Here is a 22,154-nt window from a genome sequence, read left to right on the forward strand (position 1 = left end):
TTATATTCGATTGACCCAATGGGGATCACACACTCAAACTCATCATCGATGCAGTGCACCAAGATCCTGTCTGAAAGCCGGTGGCTGTACTTCAAGGAGTAGTCGCCCTGCGTTGATGCCTTCTACGGCCTCCACGCCCTGGCCGGACACACCTCCTCCTCTTCCTCATAAGCTCACTGAGCCCTAGATCCATCCTCCTAGGGTTTGGGACAGTGGGGATTGGCTGGACACAATGGTTATCTTGGTGGAGCAACTCACCGACGATGAGTAGCGGGGTGGGTCGCCGCCCGAGTCGAGCTCAGAGAGAGAGGGAGAGGAGAGCGAGCGGACTGAGAGACACCATGACGGCTCGGGCTGTTTTGACCAGGTCCAACGGGACCGAGCAGTTGACGGCCGTTAGGGTCCTCTCCTTACATCCATGCCTGACGGGTGGGGCCGTCATGTCATAATATGTGTAAGCTTTGAAACTACCAGAAAGTTGGGTTTTCTGATTTGAAGTCTGTGAAAATTAAAATAGATAGTTCTGCGGACTTGCCTCATAGCATGTAGTACTAGTTTTATGCTCGATACTCTACGTTTGAGATTATTAAGAGGATAAGAAGTGGGATGGCGGGAAGTTGCCGACGGGGGCAATAGCAGCATCATGGTTGATTGCAAAGCGCATGGCACGCAACAACACTGTGCTGTATACGCCACCTGGTGCCTTCCCACCAAGAGGCAGCACCAATACATTCTGACATTGAAAGCAGACACAAATACTATCTCGCCCCTTCCACTTAGACTTGATCATTCGCAAGTCATAATAACACAAGTGTGTGGCGCACATGTGGTACCGCGTGAGTATATATGATATGTATCGTATACTCCTACTTGTCTGTTGGAGCATTCTCATGGCTCAATCAGTGCCAAGTCTTGTTGGTTCAACTGATGGACTATGATTAGCTGGCGCTTTCAGATTGATGGGAGTTGCATCCTGCAACAGAAAGAACTCACGTACTAGTACAATTCATTTTCAATCACAAGAAGTTTGGTGTTTACACTGTCAAATCTGCGTACAATATGGCGAGAACCAGCAGTTTTCTGAATGCGCGAAGCAGGAATGGTTTGGGTCAGCGCTCGGACTAGCCGGGGGAAGAAAAGTTGTGGAAATCCTTATGGCGTGTCAAGGTTCCCAACAAGATGAAGATCGTTCTTTGGCGTTTGGCTCAGGACTGCCTTACGTCCGGGGACCAACTGTGGCGGCGTCAGGTCCCAGCGAGAACGGACTGCTGTTTTTGTGCCCGTCCCGAGAGTGTGGAGCACACCTTGCTATTCTACCCCCATGCTCGCGCTGTGTGGGATGCGCTCAAGGCTTCTTTCAACATCAAGCTTCGTCGGTCGTCCTTCTCATCTCCCAGGCAGTGGCTCTTTGACTTCCTTTCTGGTTCCTTGGATCGGGAAGCGACGATCATCACTGTCGCTATCTGGCACATCTGGGAGGCGAGGAACGAGCCGGTTCCACCGGCGCCAGGGCGTACTGCTGCCAGGGCCAAGGCGTATATTGATTTGATCCTCCAACACCTCTACAAACCTGTTCCTGCTTTCACGCGTGAGAACTTGTCCTTGAATCGTTTATTTTTTTCTTTTTTCTCGAATACGCACGAGTGTGCGTATCATATATTATAGAAGGAAAGGGTAAGAACCCTCCACAAAATGCCAGTACAAGGTTATTTACATGTAGCCCTCGGCCACACCACCCGACTACTCAGAATAAAGACTACTCGCTACTCTCTCACGTTGCAAGGCCCAACATGAACACTTCAACTTCCCCTTGCAGTAAGCCTGCCTGCTTCCATGCCTTGGCCTCCCGCTCAATGCTCTTTAGCACCGTGAGTGTGGATGGCACCACTCCGTCAAAGACCACTGCGTTCCGGTGGATCCATAGCTCCCATAGAACCAAGATAGAAATTGTTCTAGATATCCTTCGTTGCTGCCTGATTTCCCCCTGCCTTATGCACCACTCGGGGAGGGATTCTGTCGCCGTTGGGGCACGGTCTGGTGGTCCCAAGGCGAGGCACACCTTGTTCCAAATTGCTCTGGCGAAGACACAGCCGATCGTGATGTGGGTGATGGTCTCCTCCTGTTGGCCGCAGAATGGGCACGAACTGTGGTGAGGGAGTCCCCTATTGGCGAGGCGGTCAGAGGTCCAGCACCTGTTCTTCATGGCGAGCCAGGCAAAGAACCGACGCTGTAAAGGCGCCCTAGATTTCCACGTGAATTCCGCCGTTGGTGCCACCTCCAGACCCGCGAACTTGGCCGCGTATGCCGAGAGTGCCGAGAACATGCCATCCTTCTCCCATGCCCATAATATCTTGTCCGGCTCGTTCTCACACAGGACCACGCCCTCCACACGATGCCATAGGTCCAAAAACTGCTCTAGCATGCCAGCCGTAAGCTCAGGCCCGACGTCCACCGCCCAGGCATGATTAGTAAGTGCCGCTGCTACCGTTCGCGAAGATCCCGTTTGTGTGGCTACCTTCGAGTAGATCATGGGCGCGAAGTCCTGGACTCGGTAGCCGTCGATCCATTTGTCTTCCCAGAATCGTGTGTCATGTCCATGCCCCACCTTAGCCGTTGCCGCCGCGCGGAAGAGTGCTCTCGACTCCGCAGGGATTGGTATTTGGAATTCCGTCCAAGGCCTCATGTGATCGGTGCGCTGTAGCCACGGCCATCTTGCCATCATGGCGGTGTTCAACCACCTCAAATTTGGTATGCCGAGACCTCCTGCCCACCCAGGACGGCACACCAAGTTCCATGCCACGGCGCAATTGCCACCGCGCGCCTCCATCTTGCCACACCAGAGGAAACCTCGGCAAATCTTTTCCAGGGCTGTGAGCGTCCTCGGGGGTATATTCATGGCGAGCATAGCGTGAATGGGGATCGCACATAGTACCGAGAGAATGAGGATCAGTCTTCCACTTTTCGGTAGGGAGGCGGCCTTCCAATTGGGCAGCCGGTTAGCGAAGCTCTCCACCAAGTACTGGAACTGCGCAGGTGTGGCCTTCCTGATTGAGAGTGGTAGGCCAAGATACTTGCAAGGGAAAGATGAGCTTGTGCAAGCCAAGGATGTGCACACTGCATCTAACTCCTCCTGAGAGCAACGGATGGGCAAAGCAGCGCTCTTGGCCAGATTCACCACAAGGCCCGAGGCAGCCCCAAACATGGTCATAATCTCTCTACAAGCATTGATCTCTTGAGGCAAAGGCTTTAAAAACAGCATGACGTCATCGGCAAACATGGACAGCCGCTGGTGCACTCCATTTGTAGCCATGGGGGCGAAGATGCCCTGATCCGTGGCTTTGCTGAACAAGGCTTGTAGTGGTTCCATACAGAGGATGAATAGCATTGGGGAGATCGCGTCACCTTGCCTTAGCCCACACGCATTATAGATCGTTTCGCCTGGCACCCCATTCACTGCAATTTTCGTCGTCGAAGTGGCAAGCAGTCCACAAATCCAGTCCCTCCATCTCCGCCCAAAGCCAAGCCGTGTCATAACTTCCAGGAGAAACGGCCACTTCACCGTATCAAAGGCCTTTGATATATCGAGCTTGAGCAGGACAGTTGGGTTTCTCAGCGCGTGTAGTCTCCTTGCAGTACACTGCACGAGCATGAAGTTGTCATGCAGAGTACAGCCCCGCACGAAGGCACTTTGATGGTTACCCACCAGGAACGACAGCTCATCCGCAAGCCTCGTCGCCAGTATTTTGTCGAAGATCTTGATGGCCCCATGAACTAGACTGACTGGCCTAAAATCCTTAAGGTCAACTGCACCCTCTTTCTTTGGTAAGAGGGTTACCAATGCTCGGTTGATGGCCGCCAAACCTCGCATATCTCCGCTAAAAAACTGGTCCAGAGCGCGCATGAAATCCACCTTGATGATCTGCCAACAAGTGGCGTAGAACCTGCCTGTAAAACCGTCCGGGCCCGGAGCTTTGTCTAGTGGCATTGACTTGATGATCTTCTCCACTTCTTCTGGCAAGAAAGGTGCCTCAAAGTTTGGCATGTCCCTGGTTGGGAGGTATAGCTGGTCCAAGTCAATCGAATGCAGCCGTTGGTGGGGCGAACCGAAAGCGCTAGCATAGTGCGCATCAACCACTCGTGCAATGCTCTCCTGTCCTGTGATGATCTCCTCATTATGCCGCAAGGTAAGAATGGCATTTTTGCACTGTCTATGGCACACATGCCGGTGGAAAAACCCAGTGTTGGCATCTCCCTCCTTGAGCTTGAGAATGCGAGACCGTTGTCGGGCAATTGTTCTTTCCAGCGAGCTTAAACCTAGTAGCTTCCTTTTTAACACTTTTCGAAGCCCATGCTCCTGATCCGTAAGGATGCGGTTCTCCGCTGCCCCGTCCAGCCTGAAGATGATCTCATGCGCGATCAGAATCTGCATCTTGATGTTTCCAATCCACCGTTCACTCCACCATTGCAACTTTTTGGCAGTGGCCCGAAGTTTACTATCCAACACTTTGAAAGGATTCCCAGTTGATGGGACCGAGTGCCAAGCCTCAGCTACCGCATCTCGGAACCCCTCAGCCTTCGGCCAGAATGCTTCAAACCGGAACCGCCTGCCCATGTGGAACGCTGCATCCAAGTCGAGGAGAAGCGGGCAATGGTCAGAGACCGCGGATCCCAGCGCCGTCAGCAGGCAGGACTGGTGTAAGTCCTCCCATGAGTTTGTAGAAAAAACGTGGTCAATCTTCTCCATAGTTGGCAGCCTTCTCTCATTGCTCCACGTGTACCTTCGCCCTATCAAATACATCTCCTTGAGCTCAAGCCTGTTCAACCTTGATCTGAATCGCGAAATCATCCGACGGTTGACAGCCTCATTGCTTTTGTCCTCAGGGTTTGTGAGTAGGTTGAAATCGCCCATGATCGCCCACGGCCCCGCATGCAAGTCTCGAATCTCCTCAAGTTCAGCCAAGAATTCCACTTTGTCGGCATCACTATGCGGTCCGTACACCCCTGTGAGCCACCACACCGAGGCCCCATGTGGCTGCACCAGGGCTGTTAGGGTGTTAGAAGTGTAGTGTGGGTTGGACAATGCGACAACCGTATGATCCCACGCAATGAGGATGCCACCCCGTGTGCCCACCGCTGGCAAGTAGTATTAATTCTCGAATTTATTGCCAAGGCATTGCCTTATGAGGTCTAGCGTTACAGTCTCCACTTTTGTCTCTTGGAAGCACACAATGCTAGGGTTAGCCGAAACAACTACATGGTAGATGGAACTCCTCCGCACCGGCGAGTTAAGTCCACGAACGTTCCACACCAACACCTTTGGCAGTTGTGTTGCCATGAGCAAGGCCCACGGGTCCGCCTCACAGCATGAGGAGGATCACTCCGCCTCGGCAACCTCCACTGCCGGTAGGATGGATGGGTCCCAACCAAACAGGGCAAGGATGGCCGCCACTTGGCCTTCCGTCAACGGCCGTGAGAAGAGCTCTGCATATGCCTCAAGTGACTCGTCGCTGATGATTTCCGCCTCGTTGGCCAAGCATAATTTCCGGATGATGACTTGCTCTTGCTTGGAGGCCTTGGATCCCCTGGCCGGACCCCTTGCCAGACGTGCGCTCCTTCGAGGCGTGATGCTAGGAATTGTCCTCTTCTGCCGTGGCCTCCGCTTTGCTGGTGGTGGTGCTCTGCTCTCCGGTTGGGGGAGGATAGGGGAGAGGGCGCGCCGAATGCTCGCACAAAGCTGATCCAGTTGGGGGGCGTGGGCTTCATTCGTCGGCCCCTCCTGATGACGCTGTGTATCATGCACCAACTGGCTCGGCATGCTATTTGGGGAGCCCGGCGAGAGACTCACGCAGACCCAGTCCTGTGATTGCATGTGCATGTCCACGCGTACGTGAGCATCCCCATCCTCCTGCATGGCCATTGGGGTCCACCCAGCCGAACCGAGGGGCGTGATTGGCGAGCTGGGGGAATCCCATGCAGCGCGCCCACAGCCTTTGTCCACACTAGCCGGTGAACCAGCCTCCTCGGTCCCACCCTCCATCTCGTCTGTTAGCGGCAGGGTGGCACAGCTGTCGGCCCCACCAAGATCCCTGTCCACCTACACTGCAGCCCGATTCTCGTCCAAAACCTAAGCCGCCCAATCACCAACACGAAACCTGCCGGTCTCCCTGCTTCCACATCCAGCGGCAGCAACGGTGTCGGACCGGTCCTCCTCCTGGTCAAAAGCGTGCTGCAGTTGGCCGACCGAGCGAGGGGAAGCCAATCCCGCAGCCTCTGGGCGCTGCAGCTGTCCGATCAGCTGTCGGGACGCGCAAGACGACACAGGCGATGTCGGGATCTCCGCTGGAAAGGCCTCGCTTTGCGCCGAGGCGTGCAGGCTGCCCCGCTCGCAACTCTCCACGTGTCCCGCAACGGCTGGTCCAACGACCGATCCACCATTCACCAGCTCACTGGGCTCCACACCTGTTTCGAAGACAGCGACGCAGCTGGGGCCAGGGTCCACAAGCGCCAAAGACCGGGTAGGATCCGTTTGAACGACCCCGGCGGCGGCCCTTGTCGCCGGCGGTGGCCGAGTCGAAGACGCAGCGGCCGAGCCCTGGGCGGCCCCGGCCCTACGCCGCCGGCCGCCAGACCCGCTCTGACCCCCAGCTCCACCCATGTCAACCTCTCCAGGCCGGTCCAAATCCTGCATGTCGTCCTCATCATCCGCCGCCGGCGCCGGCGGCGGCGGCCTCGAAAGCGATCCCTCGGAGACCAACACAGGTGGCTCTTCTTGCACGATATCGATGGGGGTACCAGAGAGCGTCCACACCTTCATCACGACGCCTTGGCTCTTCCAGCACAAGGATGTGGCGCGGCGGGATGCGCGCCGGGTCATCGGTGCGCAGCCAGACGCGGAAGCCGGCCATGTCGTCGCGCCGGGCCGTGGAGCCGGCCACCTTGACCACCAAGCCCAGATCCCTCAGGACAGACTCAGCCGTGCGCATGGTCCAAGCATTTGCCGGGACGCCCACAAGCCGCAGCTGCACCAAGAACGGCATGACGATGGCCGTCGCCCGCTCCTGCCTGAGCCAGGGGCGCAACGAGAGGGCGAAACGCGACGCACCGGCGCGGCCATGAGCCACCATCCTGTCCCTAATTGCCTTGGACTTGCAAAGAACGAGGAAATCTTGGGGATGAAACGGTCGAATGGACATGTCGGCGGGGCCGAGGTTGAACTCCACGTGCAGGGCGCGAGCCGCGTCCGCCAGATCCACCGGGGGCCTGGGCTCCGCCACGGTGACCACGACCGCCCTTGTGAGCTCGGCCTTGAGCACGTCAATGTCTTCACCACGCCGCAAGAAGCAGCAATCCACCACCTGATCCACCTCCCGTCGCGGCGAGGTGACCAGGTCGAACGGCGCCGAGAAGCACGGCCCCGCGATGCTCCCCGCCGATGGCAGGCCGGACACGGCTGGATCAGGGGCCGCACCCGCCACCTGCGCCCACGAGCGCTCCAAACGGACCGCACCGGCAGGCGGCGGGCCAGGCGGCGGGGGTGGCAGGACGGCGCTGGGGCGAGGGGCGGCGGCAGCAGCCGACGGCTGCGACGAAGGAGGGCCGGCCGGCGGACTCGGGCGCAGAGCTGGGGGCGGGCGGCGCTGGTCGAGCGGGGAGGAGCTGCGCGGGCGCACGCACCCGCGCGCGATGTGCCCGTCTCCACCGCACCTCAAGCATCTGGTCGGATTGGGGCAATCCACGGAGATGTGCCTCGCGTCGCCACAGTTGTAGCAACACCCAAACAAGGCCGGCGGGATGCGCGACCTCGGGGGCGGCCTGGCGGAGGGCAGGATGGCCGGTCCCCGCCCAGCCGGAGAGCGACGCGCAGGGGGGCGGCGCGGGTCGCCACCGGAGATCGGAGGGCCCGGCTGGCGGGAGGGGTGGGCCAAGCTGCGGCCATGGGGGGATTGCCACCCAGATCCAGGGGCCGGAGGGTTCGGCAGGCGGGGGGGCCCTCCCTGGACGATTGGCCCGAGAGCAGTGCCCAGCACGTCCGGGACAACAACGATGGAGCGAAGCGGCGGCCGTTGGGCCGGAGGAGGGAAAGGAGAGGCGGAGTCTGTCGAGGCCGCCGAGAGGGAAACCTGGGAGGGCATGGGGCTCGCCGGGGAGAAGGGGCCGCCGGAGCGACGGGAGGTGGGCGCCGGGGCCGGAGCGGCCATCGGCGCGAGGAGGGGAGGGTGGGCGCCGGGGCCGGAGTGGTCGTCGGCGCGACGCGCGGAGCGCGGAAGCTAGGAGAAGCTCAAGAAGCTAGGAGAAGCTAGCCTCGAATCGTTTATGGTCTCCGCCGCTTCAGGGAACAGGGGCAACTTTCTCCGATGCTGCTATGTCGGAGGAGATGAACAAATCTGGCATAGGGGTGCTGGTGCTCAACCATGAGGGCTCGTGTGTGGCTGCCTGTTCTGAACCCATGCATGAGGGGTGCACTATCTCCAGAGATGGCTGAAGCTTTAGCACTCCATCGGGCGATCAACCTTGCTCGTGAGGTGGGCTTTGATGATATTATTTTCAACACAGATTGCCTCTCAGTTGTGCAGCGATTGGAATCTCCATCAAGAGACCGCTCGGTGGTGGGATCCATTCTCGTGGATGTCAAAGACTTGGCTAATGGTCTTTCCTCTGTGGCTTTTAAGCATGTTCGTCGGCAGTACAATGTTTTAGCTCATGTATATTAGCTAGATCAAGTTTGAACTCATCTAGTCTTTATATTTTTCGTTCTGCTTCGAATTGTATCTGGAAGACTCTCAATAAGTTTGTTGTTTGATCAATAAAGTCTGACATTCTCAAAAAGAAAAAACACGGAGAAGTTTTGCAGAAAGGCCACATAAATTACTCCTTCGTGGGCGGCATCCAGCTGCCACTCGTACGCCGCATGCGGTAATTATGTGAAGAGCGCGCGGGTGTGAACATGATTAGCGTCCTCCGCGGCCGGATTACGACAAAGGAGTACCCGAATGATTTCGTCAAGGGAAACGTTTGTGGCCGGACTGCCGGCCCAAGATTGGGCCGGTCGCTCGCGAGCCTTGCGATTGCTCTACATCGTGCGTGCGGGAGCGCTCCTCAATCGAATCGTTTTTTCCACAACGTCTTCTTTTTCTTTTTCCCCACAACGCAGAGCAACTGCTTTTCTAAATCTCCACCGCCAGTGCCACACGCAGGACGCAGCGTGCGGGCATGACGAGCCCTTGCTGGTAGGGCGAGCCATTGCGAGGGCGGAGAAGACGACGGCGGGGAGAGCTGCAAAGGGGCCGTGCTCGAACCATCGTTCATCGGAAAGCTTCTACCGTAGTTGGAAAAAGCTTCAACCTTTTTGAGTCGTCTTTGTGCTGGCCTTGGCGCACTGGAGACGTCGATTCAACAGTCACCATGGATGTGCCCATACAGAGCTTCACCCTTTTTGTTGAATGCTGCAACCGCCGCGCGAGAGGCTACATCCGCTGACGAGGGATGCGACAACCGATAAACTCTTTTGCTGGAACCAAACGGAGACGATGATTTTTGCTGCCACCACCGTCGGATTTTGCTACAACCGGCGAGGTTTTTTGCTACATTCATCCATGGCTGAGTTGCGCCCCCACGACGACAGCGATGATTTTTTGCTGCAACCGTCATGGTTTTTTGCTATGTCTGACGAATTATTTTGCTACGACCATTCACGGCGGAGCTGCGATCATTCACTTCGGCAACGATGATTTTGCTACAAGCGTTGTAGATTTTTGCTACGACCTGCAATTTTTTGCTACTTACATTCATGACGAGCTGCGACCCGCGGCAACTCTGATGACACTGCTGCGACGGCGAACTCCTGCCCGGGGACGAGGACGACGACGCCACGGCAGCTGCGAGGCTGCGGATGAGGATTCTTCATGCTGGAATCGGCGAGGATTCGTACTACAAGCTCCATGGATCAATTTTTTCGAGCATGAGGAGGAGGTTGTTTGAGGGCGGCGAGCGGCGGCGAGCCCAGGGTGAGCGGCGGTGCTTCGGATTCCGTCGCTTCGTAGGGATTACGGCGGGGGTTGACGGTGCTGGCTGCAGCCTCCTCTCACTCCGATGTGCGGCCCTGCATTATTTTCATGAAGACGATGGGGAAAAGGACGAAGCGAGGAAGAATATCAGATGGATAGCAGTCGTTGCATCACCTAGGAATCGTACGGTACTAGTTCGACCGGCCGAATCGTTGCGCCGATGCGCCGGCGTAGAGTAGTGCCCTTTCGTCAATGGCCGGGGAAGGAAGCGGCAAGGATTCGCGTACTCACCATGTGCGCCGCGCGACTTGTTTATCGTTACCTAATCATTAGGTCCTCACCCTAGCTGCCTACTACTGGTAGCCTTTGTTTACTGTCGTGGTACTCAGAACTTTGCCGACTGACGGACAGATACCTTCTTTATACGTAGTACGATGATTAAGAAATGTCGGAGTTAACGTGGCGTAATAAAATTACTAGTGTTTCATGTTGAATTTTATTTTTGGACGCGTCATTTTTCTTGGCCGGCCGTAGAAAAATGGGAGCCCTCCACTTGGGTTTTGCCTAATCCTTTACATAGTTTTCTTAGGACAATCCTTTACATAGTTGGCAGAATTGGAATGGTGCCATGTGCGATTTATGAACTTCTCATGGGAGGTACCAGGAGGAGGTCAGGGAAGCCATTCAACACGGTATTGCATTGACTCGCTCGACGGTCTGGACACGTTTTTTCTTGCAAATCAAAGACAAAATGAAGGTTTTGCGGGCGTCCGGACTGCTGCCACGACCGCTCCTGACTACCCTGGCAAACCAAAAACCCTTCTCCTTTACCCGCGAGCGTTCTCGTCCGATGCCAGCTGCACGCATTCGCTCTATAATGACGCCGGCTCAGAGTAGACGCGACCTCTCATTGGCGCCGGTATTGAAGCGGCGCACCGGCCAAGAGCGCCGCTCGCGTTGCGTCCCCAGCGTGACTGTACGGGACGAGATGTATATCTGCCACACCCGTTCAATGCGTGCCATCCGTAGGCCACCATTAAGCAGGCTCACCGACCGAGGAACCAACTCCAGCGTCGCGCATTGACGCACCCGGACGCTTGGCTTCACGGGAATCTGCTATGTAAAGGTGGTCACACCCGACTAAACTTTCTACCACAACACATGCGCTCCACATCCTCCTCCCTTACACCACATCCATCATGACCGCAAGTGGGAACGCTCTATCGGAGAGCCCGTCGACAAGATGAAGCACGAGATCGCCGCCCTTGCGGACGTCTGGGAGAGCCACCGTGTCACCCAGCACTCCTACACAAGTATAGGGGATCGCAAAGTCTTCGAGGATAGTATTTCACCCAAATTTGTTGATTCAACAGAATGGGAGTCAAAGAATATTTGTAAACCTCAGCAGTTGAGTTGTCAATTCAACCACACCTGAGAAGTTATTTCTCCGCGGCAAATTATTAGTAACACAGTAATGTGATAGTTTCAATAGTAGCGGTAACAGTAGCAATATTAACAGTAGCAGTTTTGTAGTGATTGTAACAGTAGCAGCAATACTAGTAACTTAGCAAAGACAATATGAGAAAAGCGTAGGCATTGGATAAGCGATGGATAATTATATGGATAACATTCATCATGTAACAGTCACAACCTAGAGCGATACACAATAGTTCCAATTCATCAATTCAATGTAGGCATGTATTCTGTATATAGTCATATGTGCTTATAATAAGAACTTGCATTTCATGTTTTTTCCTACTCTCCCATGGCAGTGGGGTCCATAAGGAAATCTAAGCATAACTAAGGTATTCCTTTTAATAGAGAACCGGATCAAAGCATTAACACATGGTGAATACATGAACTCCTCGAATTACAGTCATCCCTGGAGAGTACCCAATTATTCTCACCTTGGGATTTACGGTTCAGAACAATAATTAGTGCATATAACTAGCAAATAAGATCAAGAACTCATATATATATATTCATAAAAACATAATAGGTTTAGATCTGAAATCATTGAATTTGGACCCTACTTACAAGCATTAAGCATATCGAAGTCATAGCAACATCAATCTCACAGCATAGTAGATACTAGGGATCAAGCCCTAGCAAAATGACCCGATTGCATGACAAATCTCATCCATCTCCATCACCGTTCAACAAGCCTATGAAGGAATTACTCACTCCCCGTGTTGAGTATCATGTAATTGTTGATGAAAAAGGGTTGATGATGATGACGACAACGAATCCCCCTCTCCGGAGCCCCGAATGGACTCAGGATCAGCCCTCCCAAAGAAGAACAGGAGGTGACGACAGCTCTGTATTGTCATGGAGATGGGATTAGGTCAGACGCTGACAATGACATGTACCTAGGGTAGGGTCTTAGGCCTGACCTATATGCCCTTCCCAAGGACACCACACAAGAGGTCAAGGCCTACGAAGATAGAAAGAAGATACCGACTGGAATCATCACGGAGTGCAACCCACTCGACAGAAGATCCACTCGGACACCCCAATTCCACTCGACTGTCATCATTCAGTCAGACTATAAGAATTCACTCGAAGGACAGAATACCTAAGGTCACCTGTAGATAGCAACGGTCGGTCAGTCACTCCGCCACCATAAAGGCCATTAAACACGGGCGTTACCAGTAACGTATGTGACTTTCCCCATTGAACCCTTACATAACTAAGGACTGCGAGGGGTCGACACACTCTATATAAGCCACTCCTCCCCTCTGGCACAAGGGTTCGCACCCCCTGTAACTCAACACTCCAATCAACAAGCCTCGGTGGCAGCAAGATGTAGGGTTGTTACCTCCTCCAAGAGGGGCCTGAACTCGTAAAACCGAGTGTACAACTTTGCCATAGCTAGGACTCTGCCCTCTACTATGTACCCCCTATCTCTACTGTCAGATCTGTTCGCACGACAGTTGGCGCCCACCGTGGGGCAGGCCTCTAAGCGACTTCCGGTGAGGTTGCGATCTTTGATCTTTTTAAACATGGTTTCCGGTGGTGGATTGTCTTTGGGTCGCGAGATCCGTCTCGGCGCGCTCACCTTCATCGCTGACGATTCGGCCTGGCTCCAAGAGCCCCCCCCATGATCTCGAGGCGCCCCCCATTCGCGGGGAGGCGCACTTCCACGAGAGTGCCTATGGCGTCCTCCTGAGGCAGTCGCCGACTCAATGTCGGTAGGCTCCCATGGCGTCTTCGCTTCACGCGGCCCATCGCCGCAAGCGATCCGATCGCTCGCGGCTCTAGCGGTGGGTGAAGCACGCGGTGGCCCATTAGTCGGCCACAACTCAAATCACGATAATCGAGCCTGATGAGTCCCTATATGGCTTGTTCAATCTGTCGACTGGCCATTCGGATACTCTCTCCAAGTGCGAAAGCAACGACCCCGCGATGGAAATCCACATGGTTGGTCCCCAGCGCAACTCTCCAGGATTTTCCCGTGGCGTGGGCGGTAGCAGCGATCCTTCGTGCAACAACAACGAGTACTATCCTCAGGCCCTCATTGTGGAACAGAGGGAAGAGTTGCAGCGCAGAAATGATCAGGCCTTGGAAGCTCTCTAGACCCCCATCTTTGGGAAGACCCCCGAGGCTCAGGCCTTAGAGGCTGCGTGTGTAGCCACTCTGGCTGAGCGTGCGTGCTTGGAGAATCTGCAGCAAGCACTCGACGACCACGTCTGCAGACATGTTCCAAGTTCTAGTCGATGGGAGCAGCAATTGTTTCCAACTGGACCTCAGGATGAGTGTCAGGTATAGCGAACTTCGATCCTAAATGTTGCAGCAGCTGCCCATATTGCAGATTCAATCTAGCCATCCCGTTTCGAGGCTAGAAGAGGCTTATAGCAGATTCGGGCACTGCTCAAGGCAGCCGGAGAACAGAACTCAACCGTTTCCCAATCACGCAATAGGATTCACAGCAGGTCAGTCATGGAAGACACAGTTCAGTCGGCACAAAGCCCAAGAACGACTCTACGACGTGAAGATCGTGGTTATTGCCAGGACCAGTACCTGGGTCGAGGCCACGACTAGTTTGACCCTCGATACCACCATGACGACCTCCATCGAGTGCCTACGCCCCCTCCGAGGGGTGGTTCGTACGTGCCCTGGCGGTACGATGACAGGCGCCCATACGATGATGAGCGGAGGAACCCAGTCGACCCTGAGAGCCCGGGTTTGATGCAAGGCCAGTCCTTGTGCAGGGCCTAGTTGACAAGGCAGAGCTAACCGAGAAGATTTGGACAGAGATTACCCGAGTGGGAGCATAGCGTTCGTCTCTGGTCCCGAGTGTTTTAGCAGAGCCATTTCGAGCTGCTGAGATTCCTCCCAATTTTAGATTGGCTGCAGGAGTAAGCAAGTTCACTAGCAAGTCAATTCCAGACACGTGATTGGACGATTACCGAGTGGCATTGCAGATTGGTGGAGGCAACGATGAGGTAGCCATGAAGAACATGCCCTTGATGCTTGAAGGCTCGACTAGGGCTTGGCTGAATCAGTTGGCCCCTGCTAGCATTTTCTATTGGGAAGGTTTGTCCCGAGTGTTTATCAAGACATTTGAAGGCACTTGCAAGCGTCCTACTGGGCTGTCTGAGTTGCACCATTGTGTCCAAAAGCCGAATGAAACTTTGAGGGATTACATCCAGCGGTGGACTACACATCACCATCTGGTAGAAAATGTTTCAGAGCACCAAGTGAGGTTGTCCTGGATTCGGGGGTCCTCAGGTGTCCGGCCTATTCGATATGGGCCAGACTGATAGGTCGTGAAGATGAAGCAGAAAAACTATCTCCCGTGTCCGGGTAGGACTCCTCTGTGTGTGGACGCCAAGTTTGTTGTCTGGATGTACTATTTCCATCTTTTGTAAACCAACTCTGTACAACCCTAGGCCCCTCCGGTGTGTATATAAACTGGAGGGTTTAGTCCGTAGAGGCTATTAGAATAATCATAGGCCAGACAACTAGGGTTTAGCCATTACGATATCGAGGTAGATCAACTCTTGTAACCCCTATACTCATCGAATACAATTAAGCAGGACGTAGGGTTTTACCTCCTTTAAGAGGGCCCAAACCTGGGTAAAACATCGTGTCCCCATTGTCCCTTGTTACCATTGATCCTTAGGCTCACAACTTGGCCCCCCCTACCCGAGATCTGCCGGTTTTGACATTGACATTGGTGCTTTCATTGATAGCTATGTTATGCAGTCACGAAAAGCGATCTATGGCTCACCTTGTCATCAACAACAACATCACTTCTGGAAGGGGCCTAACTTCAGGACAGATCCTCCAGATCGGCGATTTCACCATGGGTGCCCGCATGGCCATTAAGCCAACAGCTGCCCCCATGATCGCCAAACACCACCCCCGCATCGATCTCGAATACTCCAAAAAATGGATCCGACAGATATCTTGTCCTTAAATGAGCTGCTAGATCGCATCGCCGCCCTGAGACTTTCAACGGACTATGATTGGATCGGGCTTAAGCCTGACCAGAGGGAAATCCATCTCCTGCCGATCACTCTCCTGGTAGCAGTCGTCGAGGAACGAGCCGAAAACACTTCTTCCCTATATTGAAAACCAGATAAGTTCAGGTCTCCGAACCCCTTAAGCCGGATACCCTTCCCTTGGATGGGACTCCATGTCCCCCGAACTCAGGGTCGGACACATGGTCCGGAGAGCACTTGGATCTTCCCGAACCCAAACTGATGACCTCGGAGATTTTGCAAGCTCCAGACACAAATTTGGGTCGGCTTTCAAGTTTGATCACACCCACCCACCACAATCAATACTCTCCAAGTAATTCAGGCCCTCCAGACATACATGACCTGATGTATGTATGGCAACAACCTCAGGAAACGGTCCATCACTTTTGGGCCAGGTTCCTACTTGTCAAAACCAAGGGGCCAGGTTCCTACTTGTCAAAACCAAGATTAAAGATTGCTGCGACGATGATGCGGTCTCGGTCTTTCATTGCAATTGTACCGATAAGAGAATCCGGAATGCCCTTGACCGCCGTCGCATACAGAGTCTCACGGAACTATCGCATGTAGTACGGAAGTACTGCGTGATGGTAAGCACATGGAAGGCCCAGAAAACCCAATTGGAACCTGCTGCCTGTAAGCAGTGTATTGCCCAGGCTAAACTAATACACCCTTACGAGGCATCCGACCAAAAGTCCGTCAGCAGGAAAAACAAGCCCTGTCCGATACATGCGACTCCAAGCACAGACTCAACTCACAACCTTCGAGCATGTTGGGTACTTCAGCAGGTAGCTAAAAGTGGAGAGGCCATCCTCACCACCGCCACTCCAGAGAAACATTCTCTGGAGGAGGACAATTTTAACGTCCTCATGGTCTTCGAGACTTTCTCTTCAAATAACCGGCGTAAAAGGGCACTCCGCGACCTCACCGAAGTCCACCAAGTAACTACAAGAAGCCCATGGAACGATGTGACAATAACCTTCACCGCCGCTGACGAACCAAGGGCCCGATCAGTCCGAGCACTCACTGCTTTAGTACTAAACCCCATTGTGGACAGCTTTTGACTCACCAAAGTGCTCATGGTCGGCGGCAGTGTGCCTAACACCATCTACGAGGACACGCTCGAAAAATGCAGGTTGACAGAACATGCATCGAGCAAAGCAGTACCACCTTTCGAGGCATCATCCCCAGTCAAGAAGCACAATGCTCGGGGAGAATTAAATTGGATGTAGTATTCGGCACGCCTGAAAATTACAGGTCCAAAGAGTTGCTCTTCCACGTGGTTCCCTTCAATAGCGGATATCATGCCATTCTCGGGTGGGATGCTTTCTCATGCTTCCAAGCTATACCCCATTATGGGTACATGAAGCTTAAGATGCCAGGGCCCAATGGAATAATCACAATCTCGAGTGAGCCAGATAAAGCACTTCGTGCCAAAAACAAAACCGCATCCTTGACCCTTGAGGCACTATCCGAAGCCTTAGCAGCCGAAGAACTAACCACCCTATAATCCACGATGGACAAGGATGATGTGATTCTCGATAAGAGACCTAAATCCACCTCTTTTAAGCCAGCAGATGTAATAGTTAAATTTCAAGTGCACCCAATGGACTCAAATAAAACAGCGTCCATCGGAGCACAACTGGATCCGGCCGTAGATGCCGCCTTACGCACGCTCCTGCACAAAAACTGGGATATCTTCACCTGGCACCCTTCGGACATGCCTTGGATCCCACGCAAACTGGCCAAACATAGCCTCAACCTAATAAAAGGGTTCAAACCAGTCAAGAAAATGCTGCGGTGATTTTTTTTAACGCAAACGACAAGCTATGGGGGAGGAACTAGCCAAACTACTCGAGGTCGGGTTCATCAGAGAAATCAAACACCCGGATTGGCTAGCCAACTTGGTCATGGTGCCGAAGAAGGACAAATCCTTGTGCCTTTGTGTCAATTTTGAAGACCTCAATAAGGCTTGCCCTAAAGATCATTTCTCGTTGCTCCGCGTTGACCAGATCATCGATGCGACCGCAGGATACGACTCATTGTGTTTCCTCAACGCCTACTCCGGATACCATCAGATTAAAATGAAGGAGCCCGACCAGGCCGCAACGGCGTTCATCACCCCGTATGGGCCTTTCTGTTTTAACACTATGCCTTTTGGGCTTAAAAACGCTGGTGCCACTTACCAACGCACGATTCAAACATGCTTGGAAAAACAAATTGGCAAGACAGTTGAAGCATATGTGGACAACGTGGTCATCAAAACCAAACACGTCGAATCATTGGTGGATGATCTTCGCCTCACCTTTGACAATCTCTGAACGTACGATATATGGCTCAATCCGGAAAAATGCGTCTTTGGTGCCCCAACCGAAAGCTACTAGGGTTCATTGTTTCCCATAGAGTAATCGAAGGAAATCCAGCTATGATCCGAGCCTTGTCACAATTGGCTACACCAATAGACCTAAAGCAGATCCAAAAGCTAGTAGGGTGTGTGGCAGCTTTGAGCCGCTTTATCTTAAGATTAGGAGAAAAGGCATTACCACTTTATAGATTGCTTAGATGCACCGACAACTTTGAATGGACGGACGCGGCCATAGTTGGATTGGAAGAAATAAAAACCTTACCAGTAGGCAACCCAATCCTAGATGCCCCAGGTGTTGGCGAGCCTATGTTGCTTTATATCTCCGCAACTCACCAGGTAGTAATCACTATACTCATTGTCGAGCGAGGGGAAGAGGGATATAAATTCCCCATCCAAAAGCGAGTCTATTACCAAAAGATAGCTGATATGTCTCCAACGTATCTATCATTTTTTATTGTTCCATGCTATTATATTATCTGTTTTGGATTTTTAATGGGCTTTAATAAGCTATTTTATATTATTTATTAACTGAGGGCCCAGTGCCAGTTTCTGTTTTTTTGCCTATTTTAGAGTTTTGCAGAAAAGGAATACCAAACAGAGTCCAAACGGAATGAAACCTTCGCGATGATCTTTCTTGGACCGAAAGCAAACCAGAAGACTTGGACATGAAGTCGAAGACACAATGACGCGTCTACGAGGCAGGAGGGCACACCCAGGAGGGTAGGCACGCCCCCACCCATGTGGGCCCCTCGTAGCTCCACCGACCTAATTCTTTTGCCTATATATACTCTTATACCCTAAAAACATCAGGGGGAGCCACGAAACAACTTTTCCACGCCGCAACCTTCTGTACCCGTGAGATCCCATCTTGGGGCCTTTTTCGGCGATTTGTCGGAGGGGGATTCGATCACGGACGGCTTCTACATCAACACCATTGCCTCTCCGATGAAGTGTGAGTACTTTACCGCAGACCTTCGGGTCCATAGTTACTAGCTAGATGACTTCTTCTCTCTCTTTGATTCTCAATACAAAGTTCTCCTTGATGTTCTTGGATATCTATTCAATGAAATATTCTTTCGCAGTGTGTTTGCCGAGATCCGATGAATTGTGGATTTATGAACAAGATTATCTATGAATATTATTTGGTTCTTTTCTGAATTCTTATATGCATGATTTGATATCTTTGCAAGTCTCTTTGAATTATCGGTTTAGTTTGGCCTACTAGATTGATCTTTCTTGGAATGGGAGAAGTGCTTAGCTTTGGGTTCAATCTTGCGGCGTCCTTTCCCAGTGAAATTAGGGGCAGCAAGGCACGTATTGTATTGTTGCCATCGAGGATAACATGATGGGGTTTTCATTATATTGCTTGAGTTAATTCCTCTACATCATGTCATCTTGCTTAATGCCTTACTCCGTACTTTATGAACTTAATACTCTAGATGCATGCTGGATATCGGTCGATGTGTGGAGTAATAGTAGTAGATGCAGGCAAGAGTTAGTCTACTCGACACGGACGTGATGCTTATGTTCATGATCATTGCCTTAGATGTCATCATAATTATGCGCTTTTCTATCAATTGTTCGGCAGTAATTTGTTCACCCGCCGTAATATATGCTATCTCGAGAGAAGCCACTAGTGAAACCTATGGCCCCCAAGTCTCTTTTCCATATTATCGGATCTCGTTTACATCTTGCTACCTTCCGATTTACTATTTTGCAATCTTTACTTTCCAATCTATAAACCAAAAATACCAAAAATATTTACTTTACCGTTTATCTATCTCTATCAGATCTCACTTTTGCGAGTGACCATGAAGGGGTTGACAAGCCCTTTATTGCGTTGGTTGCAAGTTCTTGATTGTGTGTGTAGGTATTTGGTGACTTGTGCGTCGTCTCCTACTGGATTGATACCTTCGTTCTCAAAACTGAGGGAAATACTTACGCTACTTTGCTGCATCACCCTTTCCTCTTCAAGGGAAAATCAACGCAAGCTCAAGAGGTAGCAAGAAGGATTTCTGGTGCCGTTGCCAGGGATATGTACGTCAAGTTAAGCCATACCAAGTACCCATCATAAACTCTTCTCCCTTGCACTGTGTTATTCGCCATTCGCCTCTAGTTTTCCTCTCCACCACTTCTAAAACGATTTTCGAAAACCTTTGCCTTTTCTTCGCCTTCTTCCCGTATATCTTTTTTTGTGTGTGTCCATGTGCCTTATGTTTGCTTGCTAAAAATCTATTGATATGGATCCACTTAAAGTGTTCTACTTGGATCATCTTTGATCTATATGTGCTCATGTTGCAACCCCAACAAGTTTAGTTGAGGGAAAATCTTTGGATGAGCATGCTCATTTTGTGCGTCACCGTTTGTCTAAAAAAAGAAGACTCTTATGGGATCAAATAAACAGATTGTTGTGTTATGCTTGGAATCTTTGTGAAATTTATCATTTTTCTTGTTGCTCTAAGAGCCATAAAAAATACCTCCCCTACCTATGTGAGTTTAATGATAATGAAATCTGATCTTCTTATGCATAGGGTGTTTATAGTTACTATGATATCGAACAAACTAAAGAATTTGTTGCTTTTAAGGGTGCTTATGAAGTTGCTACTTTGATTGAAAAGTATGATATTACTCTTTACAAATCTGAAATTTTTGACATACTTCAATATTGCTATGAAAGATATGCTCATAATGTCTATGTCAAAGAATTTATTGAAAGAATGACTGTTGCTTTGGAAGAAAATAATGATATGCATGAATCTATAGATAATTATGATTCCATAGATTTGATTGAAATATCCCTTGATGAACATGATTCTTGATATTCTTGTGGCCATGATGCCAATATTTATGGATATGAATTTGCTATAGTCCCTTATGTTAAACATGAGATTGTTGCTATTGCGCCCATACTTGATAATTCCTGCGATGAAAAGCATGATTGCAATGATGTTACTATAAGTTCTGTTAATGTCAGTTGTGCTACTAATATGCAAAACCCTAAGCTTGGGGATGCTAGTTTTGCTATGTCTACTATTTGTTGCAATGATCATGATTGGGGTGATTCTTTTTATGATCTTGAAAATTTATTTAAGCCCCATGATGAATATGAGATTGATAATAGTGTTTGCAATATTATTGAAAGTGGGTTTTGGAAGAGTGTCAACTTTAGATCCCACATATTCGGAGAATGTTCAATCTTATGAAATTTTTGATAAAATTGAGTTTGGAGAGGTCATGACTTTAGTTAATGTTAATCCCACTATTTTGGAAGTGTGTCAACTTCGCATGCATGTGGATCATGTTGAAAATATTTTATGTTATAGCTATTTTGTTGAATTTGCTTATGATACCACATGTAATTATTATGAGAGAGGAAGATATGATTGTAGAAATTTTCATGTTACTAAATTACCTCTCGTTATGTTGAGATTGCTATTGTTTCTTTCCGCTTCCTTGCATATGCTAGTTTTGGCTTGCTATGATAATTTGTTTGCCTATGAGATGCCTATGCATAGGAAGTATGTTAGACTTATATGTGTTTGTCACATGTTTCATGATGTTCTCTTTGTGCTTCAATTCTTGTCTTTCATGTGAGCATCATTGAAATTATCAATGCCTAGCTAGGGGCGTTAAATGATAGCGCTTGTTGGGAAGCAACTCAATTTTATTTTCTGTTCTTTACTTTTTGATCCTGTTTAGTAATAAATAATCTATCTAGCCTCTGGTTAGATGTGGTTTTATGTTTTAGTTAGTGTTTGTGCCAAGTAGAATCTTTGGGAAGACTTGGGTGAAAGTTAAGGCGATCTTGCTGTAAAAAACAGAAACTTTTGTGCTCACGAGATTAGCTGTCATTGTTTACATAAGAGTGATTTTAGGTTGATTATTTTTGCAGAAGATTAATAGACAAATTGCTCACGTCCACCAATTTATTTCAGAATTGTTAGAGTTACATAAGTATTTGAAAGTTACAGATTACTACAGACTGTTCTGTTTTTGACAGATTCTGTTTTTCGCGTGTTACTTGCTTATTTTGATGAATCTATGAGTAGTATCGGGGGGTATGAACCATAGAGAAGTTGGAATACAGTAGGTTTTACACCAATATAAATAAGTAATGAGTTCACAACAGTACCTTTAAGTGGTGATTTATTTTCTTATACTAACGGAGCTCATGAGATTTTCTATCGAAGTTTTGTGTTGTGAAGTTTTCAAGTTTTGGGTAAGGATTTGTATGACTTTGGAATAAGGAGTGGCAAGGGCCTAAGATTCGGGATGCCCAAGGAACCCCAAGGTAAAATTCTA

This window comes from Triticum dicoccoides, chromosome 1B (genome assembly GCF_002162155.2).
Source record: "Triticum dicoccoides isolate Atlit2015 ecotype Zavitan chromosome 1B, WEW_v2.0, whole genome shotgun sequence".
Classification (NCBI taxonomy): Eukaryota; Viridiplantae; Streptophyta; class Magnoliopsida; order Poales; family Poaceae; genus Triticum; species Triticum dicoccoides.